Source organism: Pituophis catenifer, unplaced genomic scaffold (genome assembly GCF_029215685.1).
Source record: "Pituophis catenifer annectens isolate HBS135680 unplaced genomic scaffold, rPitCat1.0.hap2 SCAF_3, whole genome shotgun sequence".
Lineage (NCBI taxonomy): Eukaryota > Metazoa > Chordata > Lepidosauria > Squamata > Colubridae > Pituophis > Pituophis catenifer.
Window position 1 is genome coordinate 33,353,697 of NW_027256883.1, and position 16,041 is coordinate 33,369,737.

The window sequence follows — 16,041 nt, forward strand, 5'->3', positions numbered from 1 at the left end:
CATAAAAGAAAAGATACATTCATCAAGAATCACAAGGTACAACACTTAATGATAATCATAGGGTATAAATAAGCAATCAGGAAACAATATCAATATAAATTGTAAGGATACAAGCCACAAAGCTATAGTCATACAGTCCTAAGTGGAAGGAGATGGGTGATGGGAACGATGAGAAGATTAATAGTAGTGCAGACATAGTAAATAGTTTGACAATGTTGAGGGAATTATTTGCTTAGCAGAGTGATAGCGTTTGGGAAAAAAACTGTTCTTGTGTCTAGTTGTTCTGGTATGCAGTGCTCTATAGCGTCATCTTGAGGGTAGGAGTTGAAACAGTTTGTGTCCAGGATGTGAGGGGTCTGTAAATATTTTATAAAATGATGCATTTTAGATATCCTTAGTTTTCTAACTTTGTGAAATTAAACCTAAGAATTTAGTTGGCTATTTTGCACAGAATATAGGTTATTCATAAACCGATTAATTTTTCATTTTCTTCTAATGCCTTTTTATGAAAATCATTTTGAGGATTTTTAAAATTATTATTATTATTCCTTCATTTCTCTGAAAGTATGTGTGCATGTGTGCACATATGTATGTAGCAAACATTTGGATGAATCTGGGACTTGCAACAGAATTCAAATTGGAGAAAAGAGCAGAATGATTTATGGTTCTTGATTTCTCCATGATTTCATAGAAAAGTATAAAAGGTGCCCACTGAGGTATTATGGGGGAAGGGAGTATCAGCCTCTTCTTTCTTTCTTTATTTTTTTTTAGGAGTTTCTATTGGATTCTGTTTTTGTTTTGTTTTTTTCTGTTCCAGGAGCAAATCTGGATTCAACCCAGCATTTCTGAATAAAGCTCATTTGGTTCTTTGTGTTTTAGCCTTGCAAAGCAAAGCACTATGAAGATTGCTGGTATGATTTGGTATCCATTCATTATTAATGTACAACTTCTTATGCCATAAAGACTTATTTCTCAGTTATGTTTCTATTAGAAGAAATGTAGTTTCGTGGAAAATGTTCACAGCCTTCAGTTTGAGAGAAAATGTCTTCAAGATTATTAAAATGCCTTTAGGTTTATTAGAGTAAAATGTTTTATTTAGAACACAATCAATACAAAGATTCATGGTGAAAATTAAAATCAAAACTTTTGTAGCCATTAATTTTTATTTTTATTTTATCTCAACTGAATTTAAACTATGCTTTACCATTGCAAATAGAAACATCAAAATGCATAGAAAATGTATATATTCCTTGCTAAATAAGTGTATAACACCATAAATTACCCTAACTCTTAATGCTATATATTTGTGTAATAATTTAAGCATAGGGAAAAATCAAGGATATAAACATCTTTAAAATGATATTTAAATCAGCAACCTCTGAAGACCATTCAAAAACTACATTTGATGCAAAATGAAATGGGACATATATCAGCAAATCAAAGTCGCTATAGTCATATAACACCTATCGCATAGTTGTTGTCTTAAACTTCCAGATACAAATTCAAAGCACTCATTTTGACCTATAAAATCCCACCTGATTTAACACTAAGCTAGTTGCAGAACCATCTTCTCTGCATAGAGGGAACCCATCCAACTTGCAGATTTCTTGCCCACTTTTAATGGTTCCCCGTAGGTAGTGTAAAAGGGATGGGGCTCTTAAAAGTTTTCCTGAAATAACCCTACTTCATGGAACAGGCTTGCCCTCAAAATTATATTGCAACATTCATTATTGGTCTTCCAGAAATGGTTAAAGGCAAAGTAATTGCACAGAAAACTTTGTATGGTCACCATTATATTTAGCACTTTATGGGGGTTTATGTCTTTATAATTGTTTATGTTTTTATTCTGTTTTAATGTTGTAAACAGCTGAGAGGTTTTGTTGAATCTGCTGGTATTAATCAATCAATCAATATTTTATAAAGCACTTTTATAAAAGTTCATTTAGAATCTATTTTGTACATAGAACTGTTGGTAATGGACCGAAGTACACAGATGTTAATTACATACTTGCAATGATTTCTGTCAGATATTTAAAACAAAATGAACCCAAGATAGCCCACAATAAGCCAGAGGATGCCACCAAGCATAAGGTAGCATGGGTGGCTGCAATCAGAAATGAGGAGAATGATGAAATGTGAGTGCTAACATCCATGTGTGAATGTCATGACCTGCATTCTTGTACCAGTTATCATGTTGTCCCAGAAAAGACTGGGTTTATGTCTGGTAAACTCAGTCTAATTAATAAGTAAACCAGAGGTAGATATATTAAAATATTTTTTATTCTGTGCAGACTGAAAAATGTCCAGGAATAATCTCTCAAAGTTGGCATACACCAGACCAAATACCAACTGTTTTTATAGGTTGGCTGGACATGTAGCACTTAACAAAACAAAACAAATGATGTTTCTTATTAGCAACACAAGATAAGACAAAATAATGAAACAAAGCAAAACAAGGTAATGAAATGAAGAAAGTGATGTTTGTTCCAGGGGTGGGTTCTACTTACCTTTTCTACCGGTTTGCAGTGGGGCCGCGTGCATGTGCAGAAGCTTTTGCGCACGTGCAGAAGCTTTTTGGTGACATTGGGTTGGTGGGTGGAGCCTCCCGCAGTTTTACTACTGGTTCTATAGAACCGGTATGAACCGGGGGCAATCCACCACTGGTTTCTTCCCAGTAAAACAAAACAAGAGTTGTAATGTTTCTGATTGGCACAGCAATCAAGTATATGCAAAGCATTTGTTGACATCAGGAAACAATAAACTAAGTACTTGCAGGCAGGTCAATGTCAGGTTTTTTTATTCAGAGGTAGAAGTCATGACTCTATTAATTCAGCTGGGTGGCTAATTTGCACGTGACTTCTCAACCTTGTTAATAAGCAACCGCCCACAAAATAATAAAATGGCTACAAAAGAAAATACTACATATAAAATGGCTGAATCCCAGCTCATCCAGGATGCAGGTACATCATGGCCATTCTGTGATAACATCATTTTACACATACCATCATTTTGCGTCATCAGAGTTTCCCCTAGACACCACTGGGCCCAAACGGTCTCATGGAGACGACAATCATTAAGTTGCATTGAAGGTAATATTTTAATACCTTTTCTAAGGGTAGAGTTACTTCAGAAAGATCCTATGTTCTTGCCTAATTTGGAACAAGATCAAGTTGGAACAGAAGAAATCTCATTTTTTATTTTTAATTGGCTGAAATGAGCATAGGAAAAGAAAGGTTCTTGTTGGTAGCTTAGCCAAAATGGGATTTATCTGACAGAACCCCCTGCTGGATGCTGGCTCTGTCTCCCTTTGATAATGTTACTAGTTTGATAAATCAAGGAACACCTGTGGACATAATACATCTTGCTTCCCAGTCAATTCTTCCATGACAGAAACTGCAAGCAGGAGGCAGCTTTTTTCTGCCCTGGACTCTTGAGGTTGAGTCTTTTTTTTTTTTTTTAATAAATGATTTACTGAAGGAATAGGGAGGATGCTTTCAATTTTTCAGATTGATGGATAAGTACTATCTCCTTTAAATCAGACAGGAATAGGGTTGAAGAAGATCCTGTCTGATCTTCCAAAAATATGAAATGAATCTGAATAAATATTTTATTCACATTTAGCAAGGCAAAATCAGATGCACGAATACACTTGTTTCTTCAACAATACATGTGAAAATGTCCTAAGAATTTCAATACATGTCAAATCCAATAAGTGTTGCAATGTTAAATTACAAAACTCAGCAGCAAATTCTGATATGTGCCCTAAGCAGAATCTACACTTACCCATCCTCACAGCTTCTTACAATATAGGTGAAAATAAAATGACCTAAAGTAAGCAATGTACTTCAATTAAGTACATGCAATGGGCAAAGCTACCTCAACTTAACTCTATTGAATTCAGTAGTACTATTTAGTCACTCCCCATATTTTAACTGTAGAACAATGCAAACAATATATAAACATTTTCATTTACCTTTTACCGTAATTAGAAATGCAACTATAGTGCAAAGATTTTTTTCTATTTTAAAAGTTCCTGTTAAATAAGAACCCCACCCACCAAAAGGATTGATGTATTTACTCCTATTATTTGCTACATGCCAATCTATCAGAAACAATAATAAAACTTGAAAACTTTAATATTACCTCATTAATATGTGAAAATAGTGCATCAATTTCTCTGGTTCTTTGGCAGATGTCATCCTGCTTTAAAAAAATTTCTAGCAGTATACTTTCAAGCATTCCACTTCCCATACAATGTTGGATTTGACCATGTCCCTCTGAATTGTTTTTCTAATAAAAATAAAACTGTACTCTTTAGGATTCCACCTCCGTGTACCTCTAACAGTACAAGAAATTTTAGATCTCAATAATCCCCTTCTATATCATTTCATTTCATTTCCTGTTTTTAAGGAATAAGAAGACCAGTTGTTTTGCTGGTCTAATGTTGCATATAATCAGAGGGCAGGGATGAAAATCAAAGGAAAATCAAGAGCAATTTTTTATCTTTCCATTGCTGACTTCCCAGATAGAGGTCTCTGCATGGGGATAAGGGGAAGAATCAAAGCACCGCATTATTGCAATTCAAGCTCCACCCACCCCTTTTATGTGTATCATGGTGCACCACAATATACAAAAAGAACAGGGCTTGCAGCCACATTTTGGCCAATACATTGGATCCTGTAGATTCCTTTTGTTGTCTCAGTATTCTGGATTTGGAGTGCAGAATACAATGCAGAATTCAGATTTTTTTAAAAAAAACCTAGATTTGATTTTTATCTTCTTTCCCTTACTTACTTCTTTCAGTCACAAAATAAAACAAAAGAAAATGTGGAAGCAGATCATTTCTATTAGCTGAGTCAAATGGACCTTCACTGAACCAGATATCTAAGGTGAATCTATGCCTGCGTAACTTTTTCTTTCTCATTGTGATATTGCAGAGAAGACCCTTGAGGATGGTGGGAAAGCCAGATAGTCTAGATGGTTGATATAGATCTTCTCCTGTTCAGTTATAAGGATTTCAATATGTAATTTTGTTTAATTCTAATTATAATTTCCCTATTTTTTAAGTATACACTACTGAGAATGAGTTGCAGAATTTTGTACTGTAGGTCATTGTTTACCAAATGAATGCAGTGGGAAATAGCATTAAAATGGCTCTATTTCAGAAATCCATTTAATGCAAAGCTGTGTGCCTAATGTTTGCAGGGTTTGTAAATCTTCCATTCTACACTGCCAAGAAGCACTCCTGTATAAAACATGAAGATCAATTTATACTATCACCAGTAAAATGCATTCTGCATCAGAGTGGATGATCTATAGTCACACACAACATCCAACATTGAATGGCCTGCTACAAAGATATCGGCATTTATTCATGGGTCATGTCATTTAACTCTTTTGGTGGATCTCTTATGTGCAATAAGAAGTCAAACAGTGATAAGTGATCACCAGAGTCAGTAGTGATCTGCCACAATTGAGATAACAAGGAATAAAAAAATTCTGAAAATCGAGCCAATATACTGATATATTGTGATGCTTAACTCTGATAGATAGAGAACAGTTTTTCAAGAGAGGTATTTAACATCTCAAAGCCATTTAGTAAGATGATGCGTAAGACAATCAGAAAAACTCATTATTATTATTTTATTTTTATTATTATTTTGCATTTACATAATAGGGCAAGGCTTATTGATTTATAACAGCATTTATGATATATTACTTGTCTTCTTTAAAAACCTGATTATCCCTAAAGTGCAGATTTAGCCATACTTCTAGATAAGATGAAGCTTAAAAATAGGACTTACTATTTTAATATTTCTAGAGTAGACATAAAATCAATGAGAAGAGTGATAGGAGATAAAATGCTTCCAGAATTTTGTGGGATACTTGAGATTCAACTTTGATAGAATGAAAAATAAACAGGAACCAGAACTTACTGGATTTCTCAGGATGCCTGGAAAATTCCAGAATGATTTTCTTCCATAATATCAAGCAAGTACTTTAAGGAACATGAAATACAAATTAGAATCTGCCAAATTATTCCTGAGTAGGATCAAGCATGTTTGCATAGTCCAAGTAGGTATAAATTATTTATTTAAATATTATATTTGTTAAACATCACATTATAAAGAAAAAGACTTTGAGGCTAGGACTTGGATATTAATTATTAATATCAACTGCAGTGTAATGATTCCCTTATATTTATTTCTTCAATGGCACTGAGTCAAATATTGGTGCCCACAGTTATCATGCAGCATTGCCATATCAATGGCTTTTCAATTTTTGTCTTGTTTATTATACCTTGGTACTATTAGGATGAAGTAATCAGTTTTAAAATTATAGCTGTAATATAGATCCTGTTAAGATAAATGATGTGATCCACATCGTTGAATTGGTAAAAGGTAAAAGAGTGCATGAGAGTTTGACCAAAATAGCTGCAGGAAAGAAAATAATGAAAGGTAATGGTCTGATATTTAGCACAAGGTGAAAATTAAATGCTGTGTTAAAATGTTAAAGGGAATCGATCAATAGGATGAGACTGTCAGTGTGTTTAGATAACACTCCTATAATCTACTATCTATTAATCATCATGAAAATTAATACAGAGATACTGTACTTCTAAATATTAAATGCTGGATGCAAACACAAAAGATGGATAGCACCTTTATATGCTACTTCTAAATATCAAGGGCAATATAGCACACTCCTTTTGCAAATGCAATGTTTAAGTGTACAGCTGTTCGACTGTGCATTCCACAGATGGGTTCTCAAATCATGTGAAATCAGAGTGTGTTTGAATCACAGTTTGTTATTTATAGAAAATACTGACAGAACAAGGTTACATACCACAATAGTGGGTTTCATAGATAAGGTCAAAGCCAAGCCAAGCCAAGCCAAGCCAAGCCAAGCCAAGCCAAGCCAAGCCATACCAAGCTACTCATGGTTTAGCATAATATGTGAATCCAATAATTTGGGTTTTCTCATTTTTTTCCTTCTGTTCAATCATGTCTGATTCTTGGAGACTACCTAGACAAATCCCTGCAGTTTTCTTTGCAAGGTTTTCCAGAAGTGGTTTGCCATTGCCTCTTTCCTAGCTGAGAGAAAGTGCCTGGTTCAAGTTCCCCTCGATGGCTTTGTGCCTAAGGTGAGACTAGAACTCATAGTTTCCCAATTTCTAGCCTGATGTCTTACCCACTACACTACATTGGTTCTCATTCTATCTAATAAGTGGTGCAATTCTCTTCATTTACTTTTCAGAAGTTGAAATGTTTATTTATGAAGTTCACCGGACAGCCTGAGACCAACCCGACTCTACCTGACAATGTACTCTAGACATTGATCTTATTCAATGTAAATAATAAAAACAAAATAGAAATTAGTTAAAATAGTAATTAAAGATAAAAGGCTAAAATTATAGAATTATGTGCACAATTAATGCTCAACGGCCATCTGGAAGAACCATGTTTTCACCATCTTCCAGAAAGCCATGAGATTGAGCTATCTGCACTTCATCGGGCATTCTGTTACACAGTTTTAAGACTGGGAGAACAACATCTGGATCTCTATGTTACTGGTACTGATTCTTTTCCTACAAGTGTTGTTCTAGCTCACTTAGTAATTTTTGAAACACAGCTGAATGAAAGCTGAAAGTCAGACATAAAACTATACCCCAAATTAACAAATTTATCCCTAAAGGCAGCAGAGAATATAATTCATTTACTGATAGGAAATGTGATTTTTTTGAATCTTATGTTCCTCAAAACCCTAGTTGGCAATTGGAGACACTTATCAATTTCTTTCTCTGCCAATATCCACAGAGCTTTTTTGTAAGAAGCTGATTAACATGACCAGGGAACAAAATTGTCCATGTCCACTGTCAATTTCTGGTTGCTTTAAAAATGAACTATATTTGTGAAGACACTCTGTGTAAAATATGAGTAAAATTACAGGATCAAATTCTCTGCATAAAATGAAACTGTAAAAAGCGGTCTTCATTCATGACTTATAATATGCACAGCTATCAACCTTTGTCCTGTGTTTCTGGGTATATTTACCTGTTTGTAAGTCTCTAAATGCTGGGTCCCTCTTCTTCAATGTTGCCATGACAACATTGCTGCCATGAACACATTCAGTTCTTCCGCCTACATTCAAAGATCACTTCAAAGCCATACAAGTGGCTAAAACAGTAAGATGTGAAAAGGGTAGAAGAGGAATCAGATGAAAATTCATTTCTATTCCCATTTATAATTTGTTGATGATGCAGGCATTTGGGCCAAGTTTCACTGGAAATTAAATGTCCAGGAACATAAAGAAAGGCTAAGATGTGTGTAAATGTTGATTCAACTATCTATCAGAATGGTGAAACAGTCAGTTCTACGTGACTTGTTATATCTATCAAGCTTGTGAAATGTTACCCTGGAGAGATGAAATCAATGGAAGAAATAAACAGCAAGGCTGTTAGGTATGCTTATCTAAATTCTTATCTAAAATGGTCACACCAACAATAAATTGGATTTTATCCCAAAAATATTCAACCATACATTTGTGCCCTTCTTTCCAATGAATATAAAGAATTCTATCAGGCATATGATGAAAGTATATAGAACTATTTCCAATTAAGTAAGATGTACTACAGGCAGTCTGGGAGAGAAAACAGTACAGGGAAGCAGATGGAATACAGTCCTGAGAACTGAAGTACTTGCATGTTCTTTCTGGGAATGTAATTGTTTAGATTTGTCCTCTAGAAACTGTAATACATATTTTCTTAAAGAATCTTCTTTTATATTTTGTTGCTAATTTCAGTCAATATGTTAACATATATGCAAACTAGTACACCACATTTACTTTGAAAAACTATAGAAAGTTATTTTCTTAGTATATCGTGGGATAAAATAAAAAAAAGGGTAGCATCAAAATTTTACAGAAGTTTGTATGTTTGAGGACTGGGTTTTCAAAGGTCATGTATATCTTGAAAAATCACAACCAGTGTGTTTCATTTCTATGCATCTATTATTGTTCTTATTATTGTTCTTGTACCTGATTACAGGTATCATTTCTTTTTTGTTGTCAGCTTTTTCATCTTAAACACCTTGTTGTAAAGGTAACATCAAGCCTAAATAACAGCAATAAAACATGAATTCTAGAATTCTGAGTTCATATCCCTGCTAGCAACTTGTAGCATTTTCTAGAATCATTCAACCATTTTAGGTCAAAATAATAATAAAGAAGATAGACTTTTTAAAATCACTTCAGCAATATAGTGATGTTCTGAAGATACTGTTAAGTCATGAGATAGGAAATGGCTGATAAAAGGAATAATAATAGGATTTTGTTTATGATGGCTGAAATTGCAATGGAGGAATGACTCATGAAATAATCTTGCTGCAATCTAATTAGGATCTGTCAAACAACACTTGCCAAGGCCTGGATTGCTAGACTGTACCCCTCCTGATCCTCTCTCATCTGTGTTTGATACCATAGATCATGCTGTCATCCTGGATTGCCTGTAATGATGCTATGGAAATCTCACACTGAGCTTGGAGACTGTGAGGATCTGGACAGGAAGCAAGAAGCTGAAATCTTAACAAGCCAGATTTGCAATGTCTAGACAACACCTGATTCTTTGATTAACTCTGCTGTTGCTCTAAATAAAGTAGCAAGAGATTTGGATAACCATGCATTGGATATCTCCCTGGACTTATGAATATTACCCACTGAAAGAGGAAGTGGAGGCTATAGCCAGGGGCCCTTTATCCAGTTTTGACGGTTGTACTAGTTGTGGCCATACCATGCCTGGAATTAAAGGTTGTGGCAATGTAACTATTGCCCTCAGTGCTATCAGGATGAATGTCTGCAGTGCACTCTGCTTTGGGCTATTTTTAAAGACTATCTGGAAATTGCAATAGATGCTGTGTGTTATATATGCTGTTGGGTGAGAGCCATTATTACAATGCTGCATTATTTTCATTTGGTTTCCAGATACAATTCCAAGTTTTGGTTTTATGGTAAGCTTAAAACCTCTAAATTGCTCCCATCCTATGGAATTGCCAGACTATATCCAGGTAAAACCATTCTAGGAAGTTTGTGCTTTTGGGGGGGGGGGGTGATTCAAATTTCTATGAAAGATCACATCTATGGCTTCACTGTTTGGAACAGCCTTCTTCTGGAGGGCCAGATTGGTGCTGACTGAGATGATCTTTTCAAAGGCCACTAACAGGATATCGGTGTTTTTTGAGAGGTCTTCCATGCCAGTTGGCACCATTGTATTGTAATGTGACTTTTTTTTTTTACTTTTTGTGCTGAATTTTTACTGCTGAGTTGTGTTATATTTTTATGACTCTAAACCACCACAAAATGTATGATTTTAGTGGTATAATAAATGATTAACTAAAAGCTAAATTAACTAGGGTGGGCATTGGGCATAAGAGGTCCTGTGAATAACATTACACAGGTGAACTCAAATAATGATTAATGTAACTAAAATCTGGTATGGAAAGCAAACTGAATACAAGCAATATAAATTCAGGGAGATCACCAAGAAACATAAAGCTTAAGAAAATGCAATAGAATTCCTAAGAAAATACTGTGGGAAAACCATGTTACTACAAAAAAGCCAATCTAGAATTGAGTATTTTAAATTCTAATTATGCTATTCTGATTAGTGATCTTCTTTTCCTGGGGGGAAAATATGCTGGTGGGAGGTTTTTCTTTTTCCCTTTGAAAAGTGAGGTGAAAAAAATAGCTTGAAGCTTGGATAGATATCTGTTCAGGAACTGCTATATATTCCTTTAATAATTGAAAGGGACTGACATCTGTTATTGATGACTAAAGATTTTTAAACTTGGTGTTATCTCCGTTGATATGAATGGTATTTTTCAGTATAAGAAAACTAATTCCTGGCTCCAGAAACTTAAAATGTGAAACCGAAGAAAGAAAAGAGACATGAAATATAAAGTAATTAAGGAAATAGTTATTTCTCATGGGATTCTTTTTATGGGTCTGTAGTGAAATAGAAAAGTCTTAAACAGTCTTTCTGCTTTTAAAAGTTTCTTTGATATAGCAATCCTTATATGAGTAGAAGTTTTTGAGTAAGTAGCTTTTTAAACTTATAGTCATATTTGTCAAAATTATTTGGAATTTTTTATGTATAAAAACTAAGCATCTTTTCTTAGTACGGGATCTAGCAGTTAACTGTTTCAAACCATTTTGTATCACATTGAACATAATTTAAACAAAGTTGCTTGGTTCGTAACCAGTGACTGCACTTATATAACCATTCATCTTTATTCATGTTCATTCACAATAGGCACCTGTACTCTCCAAAAATCTGTATAGATGGTCAGTGGGAATTGGCTTTTGAACAAACAGTATATTATTTCTATCCTTGTGTACTTCAAAACTATTCTTTTTTGATTCTCAATGGCTCACAGCCTTTTCGATAAAATATGTCCATGAATTGTCCTTTTTCCCCCTTTCTCTTTTTTCAAATCTTTCTTAAAATTGTTTTATTTTAGCCTTTCAAAAGCTCATGCTCACATTATAATCATTCCTTTTTATCTGTCCCTCTCTATGATTCCTTTACTTGAAATTTGCATTATAAACTGTACAAAGCTCCTAATTCTAATGGCTTACTGATCCTTGATGAAGGACTACATATGGACCATTATTTTTTTCCATGTGGCACATCATTTAAATTGTAAAGTTACAAATCTTATCTGACATTAAATATATATATAAATCCACCAGTATATGTAATTTACATATTAATTCACTTGAAAAGATCTTGATTTTATTTTCTATTGCCCATTGAAATTTTTTTGGCAAATTTAGAAAGCCCCATATAGAGTCATGCTCATTTTTGATGAAAGCTGCCAAAGTTCACAATCCGTAATTCTGACTGTGGAATGTAAGAAATCTATTACCATGGCAGGTAGGTGAGCTTTGCAGAACAGAAACGGAAAACATTGTAAAAACCATGTAGCTTGTCTGTTGCTTTTCACTTTACAGTTGTGCAAAACAAAAATTAAATTTGTTTCATTTTGAACTTGTCAACTTTTTCTACATGTAATTGTTAACTCATAAAGCTCTTAAGATTCTGTAGTCTACTGAAGTGAAACCAGTTTTTGTTTGATCCCTGCCAGGGTCAGGTTGGACATGCAAAGAAATAAGGAGACCAGATTGGGGAAGCAATGAAGAAAAGAGGGAAGGATCAAGCTTGAAGAGCCAAAGAGGAAAAACTACCTGGCTCTGAAAGGTCAGGAGGCAGGAAAGCAGTGGTGAAATCCAATTTTTTTTACTACTGGGTCTGTGGGTGTGGCTTGATGGCATGGCAGGGGAAGGATACTGCAAAATTCCATTCCCTCCCCACTCTGGGGCCAGCCAGAGGTGGTATTTGCTGGTTCTCCGAACTACTCAAAATTTCTGCTACCAGTTCTCCAGAACCTGTCAGAACCTGCTGTATTTCACCCCTGGAGGAAAGCTAATGCAAAAGAAGGAAAGAAGCAATCAGGCAGATGGAAATTATAGAAAAACTGAGACTTTTGAAGACTCAGCTGTTTATTTGTGCCTGTTGAGTGGTGCCATCTGTTCTGAGAAACCTTCATCAGGCATCAGGGCATCAATCACTTTATTTTATGTAACCATGTGTTTTCTTGGGAAAATACATGTGTGCTTCACCATTGCCTTTTCCTGTGCAGTATGAAATTATAACTTTGCTGTCGTCACTAAAACTATCACCTCCAAAATCTACCTGTATTGCTGCTGCCTGTACTCTTGAGTATCTTTAGTGGGATTATATTTTCTTGGCAAACTACCCCAGCACCCTTTGTTCATCCCCATTTATGTTAATGCAACACCAACATAATCTTTCCTCCTTCACCCAAATATTAATATGTATGTGTGCATGTGGTTGCATCAGCTAAAGTTAGTCTCACTAACAATCACAGTAATTATGACTGGTTTGACCAATTCCTTGCTTGCAGGATTGTTTAGAATTTGGGGGTGGATGGGGATTCGGAAACAGTACAAATAAGCTAAGAAAGCCCAAAGAAATCATATGCTGTATATTACATACTACACTAAGCCATAGTAACACAGCCGCAGTCACTTTGTTGAGATGGGCAGCAATATAAATTTGGTTAAAAAATAAATATATAAAATAAGCCAATATCAAGCATAATTGAAATCACTCTTTACTATTCCAAGCAATTCTTCACTGCCTGTTTCCGTATTTGATTAATTTGAAACAAACAAACAAACAAACAAACAAACAAACAAACAAACAAACATACATACATACATACATACATACATACATACATACATATATAACCCCAAGTTCTATTATAAAGTAGCGTGATGAAGTTGTTCCCATTGATATAGGTAGATTTTCTCTTAAAATGCTATCTATAGTTTAGGTAATGCTGGTCTCAATATTCTGTTCTATTTTCAGAGATTTTCCTTTGCTTATTCATCTTAATATTGCCTTTCTTGTTCTTTTTTTCCTCTTCTCTTCTTATTGTCTTTCTTACTCAGCACATTGTAGTTATGAATTGCTACCAATTTATACTAATACTTAATAGAACTTTGATATGATATCTGGATTAAAGATTCCATGTCTAAATAAAAATGCTAAGAGTAATATATGTCACTGCAATCTTTTTATTGTTCTATAAAATAATAACACATTTATTTCTCTGGAGGCAAAATGAGAGCATAATTCCCAAGGTAATCAAGTAATTGCACCGTAATCCTCTGAAATCAATAACTAATGAAATATTCTAAGGATATGCATTTTTGGACATTATATTGCTATAGCTCTCTGCCTTTAAGGAGACTTGAAGTAAGCTTCATTTTTCCCCCATAATAACTATTAAAATAAATATCTATTTTTGCAAGTTACATGCAACATATAATTTTCAAATGTTATCCTTTAATGGCTATAGTTTCCTATAAAACACAGCTGTTTTTAACCATTGCTCTCTTGGAGGGAAAATATTAATATAATAAAATACTGAAGTTTGTAAATATTGCTAAGAAATCATAATCTTTTTATTCTTCAGGGGTGAAATTCAACCAGTTCCTACCGGATCGCGCGATAAGATAGGGCTGACTGCACGAAGCCCTGCCCACTTGCATGGATATCATGATGCACATTTGGAAACCGGTAGGGAAGATAAGTGAATTTTATCCCTGTTATTATTCATATATGTTACTTTAATATGAGTCAGTATGAATTAATATTTTGAAAGACCACCAAAAGTGATCGCCAAAAGTGATACTACTACATATTGCATACCATTTTTAATAAGCTAGCAGATAAATGAGTATATAATACAAAAAGAAAAATAAAGGAGCCAGCATTTGAGATTAAATGGTCAAGAACTTTGTCACCCAAAAGGTGGAGGAAGGAATGAGAGGGTCGGCCATACTGAATTGTTACTAATGGGGATGAAATGGTTGAGGGATTATTCAGCCATTTGTACCACATGGCTGACTAATAGGATAAGATCATGATGTCAGGATATGCTTATCTTTAGTAATTGAAGTTTTGAATTTACCTGATATATATTTTGCAAATATGTATATACATGACACCTCGGACATTAATGGAGATTTGATGTTTTTTATAATTTTAAAACTAATAAAGTATATATTAAAAAAAAAAAGAAATGGTTGAGGGATTGTAAGTTGTAAGAAGTTTGGGGGACAGTGACCATGTCATACTAGAGTTCACCATAATGCAGGCACAAGAAACTGAACAAAGTCAGACTAGTATTATAGACATCAGTTTATGGACATCAATTAACTAAGAGAAAGAATAAGAAGGAGTCCATGGATAGAAATCCTAGAGAAAAAAATACTTCAGCATGCTTGGAAAACTCTGAAAAATAAGATAATAAAATTAACCAAAATAAAACAAATAAAAACAAAAAACAAAATTGCAGAGAAATAAAAATAAGAGATGTAGATGAAACCAGCATAATTACACAAAGAGCTAGGTCTGACAAACTGAGGGACAAAAAGGGCAAGTATAAAAAATGGAAAGAGTGGCATATAACTAAAACTGAATACCGGCAAATAATCCAAATCTACAAGGATGGAGTCAGGAAGGCTAAGGCTCAGAATGAACTAAGACTTGGAACAAATGCCAAAAATAACAACAAAAAAAAGTTCCTTTCAATATGTAAAGAACAAGAAGAAAGTCAAGGAAATGGTCCGCTAATGGGAGAAGTTGGCAGCAGGGAGAAAGTAGAACTGCTTAATTCTTTCTTTGCATGTTTCTTTACTCAAAAAGAAAAAAAATAGTCCAAATTATCGAAAGCAGCACTGTGGGAAACAGGACAGGAATGCAGGTCAAAATAGGCAAGAGATAGGCAAGAGAACACTTAACATAGCCACATAGATGAATTCAAATTTCTGGGACCAGATGGTTTATAGGCCAGGGTTCTGAAGAGCTGACAGATGTGGTCTTGGAACCACTGAATGAATTTTTCTAAGCTCTTGGTGCATGGGGGAGCTACCATACGACTGGGAAAAAACCTGATGTGGTTCCAATCTTCAAAAAGGAGAAAAATGTGGATCTAGGAAACTATAGACTAATCAGCTTGACATCAATACATCAATACAAAACATTTGCTAGACCAATTCTTGAATCCAGCTCATCTGTCTGGAACCCGCACTGCATATCGGACATTAATGCAATTGAGAGAGTCCAGAGATATTTCACGAGAAGAGTCCTCCATTCCTCTAACTGCAATAAAATACCTTATGCCACCAGACTCCAAATTTTGGGCTTAGACAATTTAGAACTACGCCGACTTCGGTCTGACATAAGCGTAGTACATGAAATTATCTGCCACAATGTCCTCCCTGTCAATGACTACTTCAGCTTCAATCAACAATACACAAGCAAACAATAGATACAATCTTAAGGTAAACCATTCCAAACTCGATTGCAGAAAATATGACTTCAGCAACAGAGTGGTCAATGCCTGGAATGCCTTACCTGCCTCTGTGGTTTCTTCCCTAAACCCCGAAAAC